At 39.1% G+C, this 13,783-nt stretch overlaps 4 non-coding genes across 4 annotated transcripts; all 4 read left to right on the top strand.

The window, feature by feature from the left end:
• The first annotated feature begins 2,082 nt into the window (after positions 1-2,082).
• On the top strand, positions 2,083-2,154 carry TRNAC-GCA (transfer RNA cysteine (anticodon GCA)). The gene has a single exon. It is a non-coding gene; the product is annotated as a tRNA-Cys (tRNA).
• Positions 2,155-6,416: 4,262 nt separating this feature from the next.
• Positions 6,417-6,488, top strand: TRNAC-GCA (transfer RNA cysteine (anticodon GCA)). Its single transcript has one exon. It is a non-coding gene; the product is annotated as a tRNA-Cys (tRNA).
• Positions 6,489-10,752: 4,264 nt separating this feature from the next.
• On the top strand, positions 10,753-10,824 carry TRNAC-GCA (transfer RNA cysteine (anticodon GCA)). The gene has a single exon. It is a non-coding gene; the product is annotated as a tRNA-Cys (tRNA).
• A 1,011-nt stretch (positions 10,825-11,835) lies between these two features.
• TRNAC-GCA (transfer RNA cysteine (anticodon GCA)) lies at positions 11,836-11,907 on the top strand. The gene has a single exon. It is a non-coding gene; the product is annotated as a tRNA-Cys (tRNA).
• The last annotated feature ends 1,876 nt before the right edge of the window (positions 11,908-13,783 follow it).

The raw sequence follows: 13,783 nt of genomic DNA on the forward strand, positions 1-13,783 counted from the left end.
CATAGGCGGAAACTTAGAAATATAGAACGAAATTGGCGGAGACAGAAAAATGAGGAAAGTCGAGAGCAATATAAATCCTTGCTCAACATCCATAAAAAGCTCATCCTGGACACTAAAGCTAAATACTACGAAAAGCGTATAAAACAAGCTGAAAATGTCCAGAAGGAAACCTTCAAAATATTAACTGAACTGAGCAAAAAATCCGAAAATATGGAAGTAGCAATCAGCTGCGATACTTTCCAAAACTACTTTCTAGAGAAGGTAGAGACCATCTTACAGGACATTGGGAATGGTACTGTGACTGAGTCCATCAAGCCGCAGGATGTCCAGATTTCTATGGAAATCCAAACCCACATCTCAAATTTTCCATCGATGGATGCGATGAGTCTTGAGCAACTCATGAATAAAGTTAAATCTGGCTCCCCGGCGGACCCCTGCCCCCCTAGTGTCTTTCGTTTAGCACGCCCTACCTTGGAAGACCACATCCTCTCTCTCCTGAATAACTCACTAAACACAGGACGGCTACCAGCTAACTTCAAAGAAGCTCGAGTGAAGCCGCTAGTGAAGAAGTCAGGAGCAAACCCTAAGATTCTGAAAAATTATAGGCCCATCTCTCAACTCCCGTTCCTGGCAAAAATCCTTGAGCAACATGTACTGAAGTCCCTGTCCGCGTTCCTGGAGTCACATCATTCTCTCCACGATCTGCAGGCGGGGTTTCGTGCACATCACAGCACCGAGCTGGTGATGCTCTCGGTGCTGGATGAGCTTAGAAGGATGGCTGACAGTAAGAAACCGAGCGCCCTGATACTTTTAGATCTGTCGGCGGCGTTCGATACTGTCAGCCATACCCTGCTCCTGGATAGATTGGCTAGTTTCGGGATTCGAGACACGGCCTATAGGTGGCTGGAATCTTTCTTAGTAGGGAGAACACAGAGGATTCAGTTGGGGGATAAGGTATCGGAGGTGGGAAATCTGACATGCGGGGTCCCTCAAGGCTCCGCATTGTCTCCACTCCTCTTCAACCTATACCTGCAACCACTGATAAGCTCCTTGGCAAAGATGGGATGTCGCGTATTCAATTACGCTGACGACACCCAACTGTTGCTGAGCATAGAGAACACAGCGCTGGCGCAGACTTATGCGCAAGATGTTCTAAGATTCACAGTGAATTGGATGACTATGAACCTTCTGAAAATCAACCCTGAAAAAACAGAGGTTCTAGTTGTATCATCTATAGGTTCCCCATGGAGTGATTTGTACTGGCCCCAGGAATTAGGTCCAACACCTACACCAGTGGACAAGGTGAAAAGCCTGGGGATTAAGATTGACAGCGAACTGTCAATGTGTAGCCAGATCTCCTCTATAGTCGGCACCTGCAATGGGCTAATTAGACAACTGCGAAAGTTAGTCCCTCTCCTATCCCAGTCTATGCTTTGCACTGTAGTCTCTGCCACGATAATCTCAAGGCTGGACTACGGAAATGCCCTTTACTTGGGCCTTCCAAAGTCCTTGATCAGTAGATTGCAGGTGGTCCTAAATGACGCCGCACGTCTTATTTTTAAACTTCCAAGAAGATCTCATGCTTCTCCATTGCTGCAGAACCTTCATTGGTTGCCTATTGGGCAAAGATCTGTTTTTAAAAGTTTGTGTATAGCCCATAAGGCAATCTACGGGCAAGCTCCCGCTTACATAAAGGAAAGGTTGGAGATATACAAACCAGAACGGAGATTAAGGTCTTCAGACGCACAGCTGTTGGTGTGCCCCCGGTTTAGGCTGGCCACAAAAGGGGGGAGATCCTTTTCTGCTCTGATCCCAAAATTTTGGAATAAACTTCCTGAGACCCTCCGAAAAGAAGGTAATCTCCTTCGCTTCAGAAAAAGTTTGAAAACCTTCCTGTTTAGGGATGCGCTAAGCTCAGCTTAAACTTCCTGTTGCTCCCTTCTTTCCGATAATGATGTAGTTGTTGCCCTTCGGTCACAAGCGCCCTGAGACCTGCCGGTGAGTTGGCGCTATAAAAGCCGGAACTAACAATAACAATAACAATGTACTGATATTTTGTCATTCTGATTTTACTGAAAAGCTGGGGATATAGCTCAGTGGTAGAGCATTTGACTGCAGATCAAGAGGTCCCTGGTTCAAATCCGGGTGTCCCCTCACCCTATTTTGATTCTGTTGTTTGTAATTGGGACTTTTCATCAATTCCATTTGGATCATCTTTGACAGAGTCAGTGTTCCCTTGGATATTGCACTTTAATAGCATTTCAGTGTTTCCTGCTCAAAACCTGTGAGTAAATGCAGATTTTAACTCTCGGCTTGGTATTCCCTTTGGGAAATTTCTGTAACATCATTGATCAATTTTGGAATTCGGCTCTTCCTTTCACAGCACTAAACAAAGGGAATGGACTATGAAACCAATTGACAACTTTGTTATACTGTTTGGTGCTTTCTTGTATTGCACTGAAGAAATGGCGTATAAAACTTGGCAGCGAAGCAGTCAATCTATTTCTCATTTCACCTGTGTCTTCAGTCTTACATATATTCCACCTCTTCTCTGTGCATGCAAAGTATGTGTTTGTTTGAAGCACTTCATTTTTGTGCAACGTAGGAACTATTTAATTTCTCCTTAAAAGCTCTGCCTACGTGCAAGATGTACGAACTATCATTGCAGTTGCAAGAAGGCTGGTCTGAAGAATCAGGCCATTTGCAAACGCAAAATGACTTTTTCTGATGTATTAAATGGAAGGTATTCAAAAGGGGTGTCTGGGTGTACCTTCCAAATACCGAATTGTAGTGGTACGTAGAAATGTTTTTCCACCATAATTTGGCCAAAACAATCATACTTCATCACCATCTCCGTGATTGTGGTAACCAATCCTCAAATGATAAGGTGTCCCGTAAAAACCTCTTCCCCTTTAAGAATGTTTCAAAACAATCATTGTATGTAGAGGCATTGGTCCTATGTACCACTGCCTATTCAAATAAAATAACAATGAAACAAATAAATCTGTTTTTTAACTGATCCAGTTTTCCTTTAATAAATAATATTAAGGACTACTTCTCCTGTTCCACAGTTTCAAGGTTGTACTTTCTGGCATAACTTAGTATGATCCTCACACTCTTTCATGATGTACTGATATTTAGTCATTCTGATTTTACTGATAAGCTGGGGATATAGCTCAGTGGTAGAGCATTTGACTGCAGATCAAGAGGTCTCTGGTTCAAATCCGTGTGTCCCCTTACCCTATTTTGATTCTGTTGTTTGTAATTGGGACTTTTCATCAATTCCATTTGGATCATCTTTGACAGAGTCAGTGTTCCCTTGGATATTGCACTTTAATAGCATTTCAGTGTTTCCTACTCAAAGCCTGTGAGTAAATGCAGTTTTTAACACTCGGCTTGGTATTCCCTTTGGGAAATTTCTGAAACATCATTGATCAATTTTGGAATTCGGCTCTTCCTTTCACTGCACTAAACAAAGGGAATGGACTATGAAACCAATTGACAACTTTGTTATACTGTTTGGTGCTTTCTTGTATTACACTGAAGAAATGGCGTATAAAACTTGGCAGCGAAGCAGTCAATCTATTTCTCATTTCACCTGTGTCTTCAGTCTTACATATATTCCACCTCTTCTCTGTGCATGCAAAGTATGTGTTTGTTTGAAGCACTTCATTTTTGTGCAACATAGGAACTATTTAATTTCTCCTTTAAAGCTCTGCCTACGTGCAAGATGCACGAACTATCATTGCAGTTGCAAGAAAGCTGGTCTGAAGAATCAGGCCATTTGCAAACGCAAAATGGCTTTTTTCTGATGTATTAAATGCAAGGTATTCGAAAGGGGTGTTTGGGTGTACCTTCCAAATACCGAATTGTAGTGGTACGTAGAAATGTTTTTCCACCATAATTTGGCCCAAAACAATCATACTTCATCACCATGTCAGTGATTGTGGTAACCAATCCTCAAATCATAAGGTGTCCCGTAAAAACCTCTTCCCCTTTAAGAATGTTTCAAAACAATCATTGTATGTAGAGGCATTGGTCCTATGTACCACTCCCTATTCAAATAAAATAACAATGAAACAAATAAATCTGTTTTTTAACTGATCCAGTTTTCCTTTAATAAATAATATTAAGGACTACTTCTCCTGTTCCACAGTTTCAAGGTTGTACTTTCTGGCACAACTTAGTATGATCCTCACACTCTTTCATGATGTACTGATATTTTGTCATTCTTATTTTACTGAAAAGCTGGGGATATAGCTCAGTGGTAGAGCATTTGACTGCAGGTCAAGAGGTCCCTGGTTCAAAACCGGGTGTCCCCTCACCCTATTTTGATTCTGTTGTTTGTAATTGGGACTTTTCATCAATTCCATTTGGATCATCTTTGACAGAGTCAGTGTTCCCTTGGATATTGCACTTTAATAGCATTTCAGTGATTCCTGCTCAAAACCTGTGAGTAAATGCAGATTTTAACTCTCGGCTTGGTATTCCCTTTGGGAAATTTGTGTAACATCATTGATCAATTTTGGAATTCGGCTCTTCCTGTCACTGCACTAAACAAAGGGAATGGACTATGAAACCAATTGACAACTTTGTTATACTGTTTGGTGCTTTCTTGTATTGCACTGAAGAAATGGCGTATAAAACTTGGCAGCGAAGCAGTCAATCTATTTCTCATTTCACCTCTGTCTTCAGTCTTACATATATTTCACCTCTTCTCTGTGCATGCAAAGTATGTGTTTGTTTGAAGCACTTCATTTTTGTGCAACGTAGGAACTATTTAATTTCTCCTGAAAACCTCTGCCTACTTGCAAGATGTACGAACTATCATTGCAGTTGCAAGAAGGCTGATCTGAAGAATCAGGCCATTTGCAAACGCAAAATGGCTTTTTCTGATGTGTTAAATGGAAGGTATTCGAAAGGGGTGTTTTGGTGTACCTTCCAAATACCGAATTGTAGTGGTACGTAGAAATGTTTTTCCACCATATTTTGGCCAAAACAATCATACTTCATCACCATCTCTGTGATTGTGGTAACCAATCCTCAAATAATAAGGTGTCCCGTAAAAACCTCTTCCCCTTTAAGAATGTTTCAAAACAATCATTGTATGTAGAGGCATTGGTCCTATGTACCACTGACTATTCAAATAAAATAACAATGAAACAAATTAAACTGTTTTTAAATGATCCAGTTTTCCTTTAATAAATAATATTAAGGACTACTTCTCCTGTTCCACAGTTTCAAGGTTGTACTTTCTGGCACAACTTAGTATGATCCTCACACTCTTTCATGATGTACTGATATTTTGTCATTCTGATTTTACTGAAAAGCTGGGGATATAGCTCAGTGGTAGAGCATTTGACTGCAGATCGAGAGGTCCCTGGTTCTAATCCGGGTGTCCCCTCACCCTATTTTGATTCTGTTGTTTGTAATTGGGACGTTTCATCAATTCCATTTGGATCATCTTTGACTGAGTCAGTGTTCCCTTGGATATTGCACTTTAATAGCATTTCAGTGTTTCCTGCTCAAAGCCTGTGAGTAAATGCAGTTTTTAACACTCCGCTTGGTATTCCCTTTGGGAAATTTCTGAAACATCATTGATCAATTTTGGAATTCGGCTCTTCCTTTCACAGCACTAAACAAAGGGAATGGACTATGAAACCAATTGACAACTTTGTTATACTGTTTGGTGCTTTCTTGTATTACACTGAAGAAATGGCGTATAAAACTTGGCAGCGAAGCAGTCAATCTATTTCTCATTTCACCTGTGTCTTCAGTCTTCCATATATTCCACCTCTTCTCTGTGCATGCAAAGTATGTGTTTGTTTGAAGCACTTCATTTTTGTGCAACATAGGAACTATTTAATTTCTCCTTTAAAGCTCTGCCTACGTGCAAGATGCACGAACTATCATTGCAGTTGCAAGAAGGCTGGTCTGAAGAATCAGGCCATTTGCAAACGCAAAATGGCTTTTTTCTGATGTATTAAATGCAAGGTATTCGAAAGGGGTGTTTGGGTGTACCTTCCAAATACCGAATTGTAGTGGTACGTAGAAATGTTTTTCCACCATAATTTGGCCAAAACAATCATACTTCATCACCATCTCCGTGATTGTGGTAACCAATCCTCAAATGATAAGGTGTCCCGTAAAAACCTCTTCCCCTTTAAGAATGTTTCAAAACAATCATTGTATGTAGAGGCATTGGTCCTATGTACCACTGCCTATTCAAATAAAATAACAATGAAACAAATAAATCTGTTTTTTAACTGATCCAGTTTTCCTTTAATAAATAATATTAAGGACTACTTCTCCTGTTCCACAGTTTCAAGGTTGTACTTTCTGGCATAACTTAGTATGATCCTCACACTCTTTCATGATGTACTGATATTTAGTAATTCTGATTTTACTGATAAGCTGGGGATATAGCTCAGTGGTAGAGCATTTGACTGCAGATCAAGAGGTCCCTGGTTCAAATCCGGGTGTCCCCTTACCCTATTTTGATTCTGTTGTTTGTAATTGGGACTTTTCATCAATTCCATTTGGATCATCTTTGACAGAGTCAGTGTTCCCTTGGATATTGCACTTTAATAGCATTTCAGTGTTTCCTGCTCAAAGCCTGTGAGTAAATGCAGTTTTTAACACTCGGCTTGATATTCCCTTTGGGAAATTTCTGAAACATCATTGATCAATTTTGGAATTCGGCTCTTCCTTTCACTGCACTAAACAAAGGGAATGGACTATGAAACCAATTGACAACTTTGTTATACTGTTTGGTGCTTTCTTGTATTACACTGAAGAAATGGCGTATAAAACTTGGCAGCGAAGCAGTCAATCTATTTCTCATTTCACCTGTGTCTTCAGTCTTACATATATTCCACCTCTTCTCTGTGCATGCAAAGTATGTGTTTGTTTGAAGCACTTCATTTTTGTGCAACATAGGAACTATTTAATTTCTCCTTTAAAGCTCTGCCTACGTGCAAGATGCACGAACTATCATTGCAGTTGCAAGAAGGCTGGTCTGAAGAATCAGGCCATTTGCAAACGCAAAATGGCTTTTTTCTGATGTATTAAATGCAAGGTATTCGAAAGGGGTGTTTGGGTGTACCTTCCAAATACCGAATTGTAGTGGTACGTAGAAATGTTTTTCCACCATAATTTGGCCCAAAACAATCATACTTCATCACCATGTCAGTGATCGTGGTAACCAATCCTCAAATCATAAGGTGTCCCGTAAAAACCTCTTCCCCTTTAAGAATGTTTCAAAACAATCATTGTATGTAGAGGCATTGGTCCTATGTACCACTCCCTATTCAAATAAAATAACAATGAAACAAATAAATCTGTTTTTTAACTGATCCAGTTTTCCTTTAATAAATAATATTAAGGACTACTTCTCCTGTTCCACAGTTTCAAGGTTGTACTTTCTGGCACAACTTAGTATGATCCTCACACTCTTTCATGATGTACTGATATTTTGTCATTCTTATTATACTGAAAAGCTGGGGATATAGCTCAGTGGTAGAGCATTTGACTGCAGATCAAGAGGTCCCTGGTTAAAAACCGGGTGTCCCCTCACCCTATTTTGATTCTGTTGTTTGTAATTGGGACTTTTCATCAATTCCATTTGGATCATCTTTGACAGAGTCAGTGTTCCCTTGGATATTGCACTTTAATAGCATTTCAGTGATTCCTGCTCAAAACCTGTGAGTAAATGCAGATTTTAACTCTCGGCTTGGTATTCCCTTTGGGAAATTTCTGTAACATCATTGATCAATTTTGGAATTCGGCTCTTCCTGTCACAGCACTAAACAAAGGGAATGGACTATGAAACCAATTGACAACTTTGTTATACTGTTTGGTGCTTTCTTGTATTGCACTGAAGAAATGACGTATAAAACTTGGCAGCGAAGCAGTCAATCTATTTCTCATTTCACCTTTGTCTTCAGTCTTACATATATTCCACCTCTTCTCTGTGCATGCAGAGTATGTGTTTGTTTGAAGCACTTCACTTTTTGTGCAACCTAGGAACTATTTAATTTCTCCTTAATAGCTCTGCCTACGTGCAAGATGTACGAACTATCTTTGCAGTTGCAAGAAGGCTGGTCTGGAGAATCAGGCTATTTGCAAACGCAAAGTGGCTTTTTCTGATGTATTAAATGGAAGGTATTCGAAAGGGGTGTTTGTGTGTACCTTCCAAATACCGAATTGTAGTGGTACGTGCAAATGTTTTTCCACCATAATTTGGCCCAAATCAATCATACTTCATCACCATCTCAGTGATTGTGGTAACCAATCCTCAAATGATAAGTTGTCCCATAAAAACCTCTTTCCCTTTTAGAATGTTTCAAAACAATCATTGTATGTAGAGGCATTCGTCCAATGTACGACTGCCTATTCAAATAAAATAACAATGAAACAAATATCTGTTTTTTAAATGATCCAGTTTTCCTTTATTAAATAATATTAAGGACTACTTCTCCTGTTCCACAGTTTCAAGGTTGTACTTTCTGGCACAACTTAGTATGATCCTCACACTCTTTCAATATGTACTGATATTTTGTCATTCTGATTTTACTGAAAAGCTGGGGATATAGCTCAGTGGTAGAGCATTTGACTGCAGATCAAGAGGTCGCTGGTTCAAATCCGGGTGTCCCCTCACCCTATTTTGATTCTGTTGTTTGTAATTGGGACTTTTCATCAATTCCATTTGGATCATCTTTGACAGAGTCAGTGTTCCCTTGGATATTGCACTTTAATAGCATTTCAGTGTTTCCTGCTCAAAACCTGTGAGTAAATGCAGTTTTTAACACTCGGCATGGTATACCCTTTGGGAAATTTCTGAAACCTCATTGATCAATTTAGGAATTCGGCTCTTCCTTTCACAGCACTAAACAAAGGGAATGGACTATGAAACCAATTGACAACTTTGTTATACTGTTTGGTGCTTTCTTGTATTGCACTGAAGAAATGGCGTATAAAACTTGGCAGCGAAGCAGTCAATCTATTTCTCATTTCACCTGTGTCTTCAGTCTTACATATATTCCACCTCTTCTCTGTGCATGCAAAGTATGTGTTTGTTTGAAGCACTTCATTTTTGTGCAACGTAGGAACTATTTAATTTATCCTTAAAAGCTCTGCCTACGTGCAAGATGTACGAACTATCATTGCAGTTGCAAGAAGGCTGGTCTGAAGAATCAGGCCATTTGCAAACGCAAAATGACTTTTTCTGATGTATTAAATGGAGGGTATTCGAAAGGGGTGTTTGGGTGTACCTTCCAAATACCGAATTGTAGTGGTACGTAGAAATGTTTTTCCACCATAATTTGGCCAAAACAATCATACTTCATCACCATCTCCGTGATTGTGGTAACCAATCCTCAAATGATAAGGTGTCCCGTAAAAACCTCTTCCCCTTTAAGAATGTTTCAAAACAATCATTGTATGTATAGGCATTGGTCCTATGTACCACTGCCTATTCAAATAAAATAACAATGAAACAAATAAATCTGTTTTTTAACTGATCCAGTTTTCCTTTAATAAATAATATTAAGGACTACTTCTCCTGTTCCACAGTTTCAAGGTTGTACTTTTTGGCATAACTTAGTATGCTCCTCACACTCTTTCATGATGTACTGATATTTAGTCATTCTGATTTTACTGATAAGCTGGCGATATAGCTCAGTGGTAGAGCATTTGACTGCAGATCAAGAGGTCCCTGGTTCAAATATGGGTGTCCCCTCACCCTATTTTGATTCTGTTGTTTGTAATTGGGACTTTTCATCAATTCCATTTGGATCATCTTTGATAGAGTCAGTGTTCCCTTGGATATTGCACTTTAATAGCATTTCAGTGTTTCCTGCTCAAAGCCTGTGAGTAAATGCAGTTTTTAACACTCGGCTTGGTATTCCCTTTGGGAAATTTCTGAAACATCATTGATCAATTTTGGAATTCGGCTCTTCCTTTCACAGCACTAAACAAAGGGAATGGACTATGAAACCAATTGACAACTTTGTTATACTGTTTGGTGCTTTCTTGTATTACACTGAAGAAATGGCGTATAAAACTTGGCAGCGAAGCAGTCAATCTTTTTCTCATTTCACCTGTGTCTTCAGTCTTCCATATATTCCACCTCTTCTCTGTGCATGCAAAGTATGTGTTTGTTTGAAGCACTTCATTTTTGTGCAACATAGGAACTATTTAATTTCTCCTTTAAAGCTCTGCCTACGTGCAAGATGCACGAACTATCATTGCAGTTGCAAGAAGGCTGGTCTGAAGAATCAGGCCATTTGCAAACGCAAAATGGCTTTTTTCTGATGTATTAAATGCAAGGTATTCGAAAGGGGTGTTTGGGTGTACCTTCCAAATACCGAATTGTAGTGGTACGTAGAAATGTTTTTCCACCATAATTTGGCCCAAAACAATCATACTTCATCACCATGTCAGTGATTGTGGTAACCAATCCTCAAATGATAAGGTGTCCCGTAAAAACCTCTTCCCCTTTAAGAATGTTTCAAAACAATCATTTTATGTAGAGGCATTGGTCCTATGTACCACTGCCTATTCAAATAAAATAACAATGAAACAAATAAATCTGTTTTTTAACTGATCCAGTTTTCCTTTAATAAATAATATTAAGGACTACTTCTCCTGTTCCACAGTTTCAAGGTTGTACTTTCTGGCACAACTTAGTATGATCCTCACACTCTTTCATGATGTACTGATATTTTGTCATTCTGATTTTACTGAAAAGCTGGGGATATAGCTCAGTGGTAGAGCATTTGACTGCAGATCAAGAGGTCCCTGGTTCAAATCCGGGTGTCCCCTCACCCTATTTTGATTCTGTTGTTTGTAATTGGGACTTTTCATCAATTCCATTTGGATCATCTTTGACAGAGTCAGTGTTCCCTTGGATATTGCACTTTAATAGCATTTCAGTGTTTCCTGCTCAAAACCTGTGAGTAAATGCAGATTTTAACTCTCGGCTTGGTATTCCCTTTGGGAAATTTCTGTAACATCATTGATCAATTTTGGAATTCGGCTCTTCCTTTCACAGCACTAAACAAAGGGAATGGACTATGAAACCAATTGACAACTTTGTTATACTGTTTGGTGCTTTCTTGTATTGCACTGAAGAAATGGCGTATAAAACTTGGCAGCGAAGCAGTCAATCTATTTCTCATTTCACCTGTGTCTTCAGTCTTACATATATTCCACCTCTTCTCTGTGCATGCAAAGTATGTGTTTGTTTGAAGCACTTCATTTTTGTGCAACGTAGGAACTATTTAATTTCTCCTTAAAAGCTCTGCCTACGTGCAAGATGTACGAACTATCATTGCAGTTGCAAGAAGGCTGGTCTGAAGAATCAGGCCATTTGCAAACGCAAAATGACTTTTTCTGATGTATTAAATGGAAGGTATGCGAAAGGGGTGTTTGGGTGTACCTTCCAAATACCGAATTGTAGTGGTACGTAGAAATGTTTTTCCACCATAATTTGGCCAAAACAATCATACTTCATCACCATCTCCGTGATTGTGGTAACCAATCCTCAAATGATAAGGTGTCCCGTAAAAACCTCTTCCCCTTTAAGAATGTTTCAAAACAATCATTGTATGTAGAGGCATTGGTCCTATGTACCACTGCCTATTCAAATAAAATAACAATGAAACAAATAAATCTGTTTTTTAACTGATCCAGTTTTCCTTTAATAAATAATATTAAGGACTACTTCTCCTGTTCCACCGTTTCAAGGTTGTACTTTCTGGCATAACTTAGTATGATCCTCACACTCTTTCATGATGTACTGATATTTAGTCATTCTGATTTTACTGATAAGCTGGGGATATAGCTCAGTGGTAGAGCATTTGACTGCAGATCAAGAGGTCCCTGGTTCAAATCCGGGTGTCACCTTACCCTATTTTGATTCTGTTGTTTGTAATTGGGACTTTTCATCAATTCCATTTGGATCATCTTTGACAGAGTCAGTGTTCCCTTGGATATTGCACTTTAATAGCATTTCAGTGTTTCCTGCTCAAAGCCTGTGAGTAAATGCAGTTTTTAACACTCGGCTTGGTATTCCCTTTGGGAAATTTCTGAAACATCATTGATCAATTTTGGAATTCGGCTCTTCCTTTCACTGCACTAAACAAAGGGAATGGACTATGAAACCAATTGACAACTTTGTTATACTGTTTGGTGCTTTCTTGTATTACACTGAAGAAATGGCGTATAAAACTTGGCAGCGAAGCAATCAATCTATTTCTCATTTCACCTGTGTCTTCAGTCTTACATATATTCCACCTCTTCTCTGTGCATGCAAAGTATGTGTTTGTTTGAAGCACTTCATTTTTGTGCAACATAGGAACTATTTAATTTCTCCTTTAAAGCTCTGCCTACGTGCAAGATGCACGAACTATCATTGCAGTTGCAAGAAGGCTGGTCTGAAGAATCAGGCCATTTGCAAACGCAAAATGGCTTTTTTCTGATGTATTAAATGCAAGGTATTCCAAAGGGGTGTTTGGGTGTACCTTCCAAATACCGAATTGTAGTGGTACGTAGAAATGTTTTTCCACCATAATTTGGCCCAAAACAATCATACTTCATCACCATGTCAGTGATTGTGGTAACCTATCCTCAAATCATAAGGTGTCCCGTAAAAACCTCTTCCCCTTTAAGAATGTTTCAAAACAATCATTGTATGTAGAGGCATTGGTCCTATGTACCACTCCCTATTCAAATAAAATAACATTGAAACAAATAAATCTGTTTTTTAACTGATCCAGTTTTCCTTTAATAAATAATATTAAGGACTACTTCTCCTGTTCCACAGTTTCAAGGTTGTACTTTCTGGCACAACTTAGTATGATCCTCACACTCTTTCATGATGTACTGATATTTTGTCATTCTTATTTTACTGAAAAGCTGGGGATATAGCTCAGTGGTAGAGCATTTGACTGCAGATCAAGGGGTCCCTGGTTCAAATCCGGGTGTCCACTCACCCTATTTTGATTCTGTTGTTTGTAATTGGGACTTTTCATCAATTCCATTTGGATCATCTTTGACAGAGTCAGTGTTCCCTTGGATATTGCACTTTAATAGCATTTCAGTGATTCCTGCTCAAAACCTGTGAGTAAATGCAGATTTTAACTCTCGGCTTGGTATTCCCTTTGGGAAATTTCTGTAACATCATTGATCAATTTTGGAATTCGGCTCTTCCTGTCACAGCACTAAACAAAGGGAATGGACTATGAAACCAATTGACAACTTTGTTATACTGTTTGGTGCTTTCTTGTATTGCACTGAAGAAATGGCGTATAAAACTTGGCAGCGAAGCAGTCAATCTATTTCTCATTTCACCTCTGTCTTCAGTCTTACATATATTTCACCTCTTCTCTGTGCATGCAAAGTATGTGTTTGTTTGAAGCACTTCATTTTTGTGCAACGTAGGAACTATTTAATTTCTCCTGAAAACCTCTGCCTACTTGCAAGATGTACGAACTATCATTGCAGTTGCAAGAAGGCTGATCTGAAGAATCAGGCCATTTGCAAACGCAAAATGGCTTTTTCTGATGTGTTAAATGGAAGGTATTCGAAAGGGGTGTTTGGGTGTACCTTCCAAATACCGAATTGTAGTGGTACGTAGAAATGTTTTTCCACCATAACTTGGCCAAAACAATCATACTTCATCACCATCTCCGTGATTGTGGTAACCAATCCTCAAAGGATAAGGTGTCCCGTAAAAACCTCTTCCCCTTTAAGAATGTTTCAAAACAATCATTGTATGTAG

This window comes from Lissotriton helveticus, chromosome 1_2, assembly GCF_964261635.1.
Source record: "Lissotriton helveticus chromosome 1_2, aLisHel1.1, whole genome shotgun sequence".
In the NCBI taxonomy this organism is placed as follows: Eukaryota; Metazoa; Chordata; class Amphibia; order Caudata; family Salamandridae; genus Lissotriton; species Lissotriton helveticus.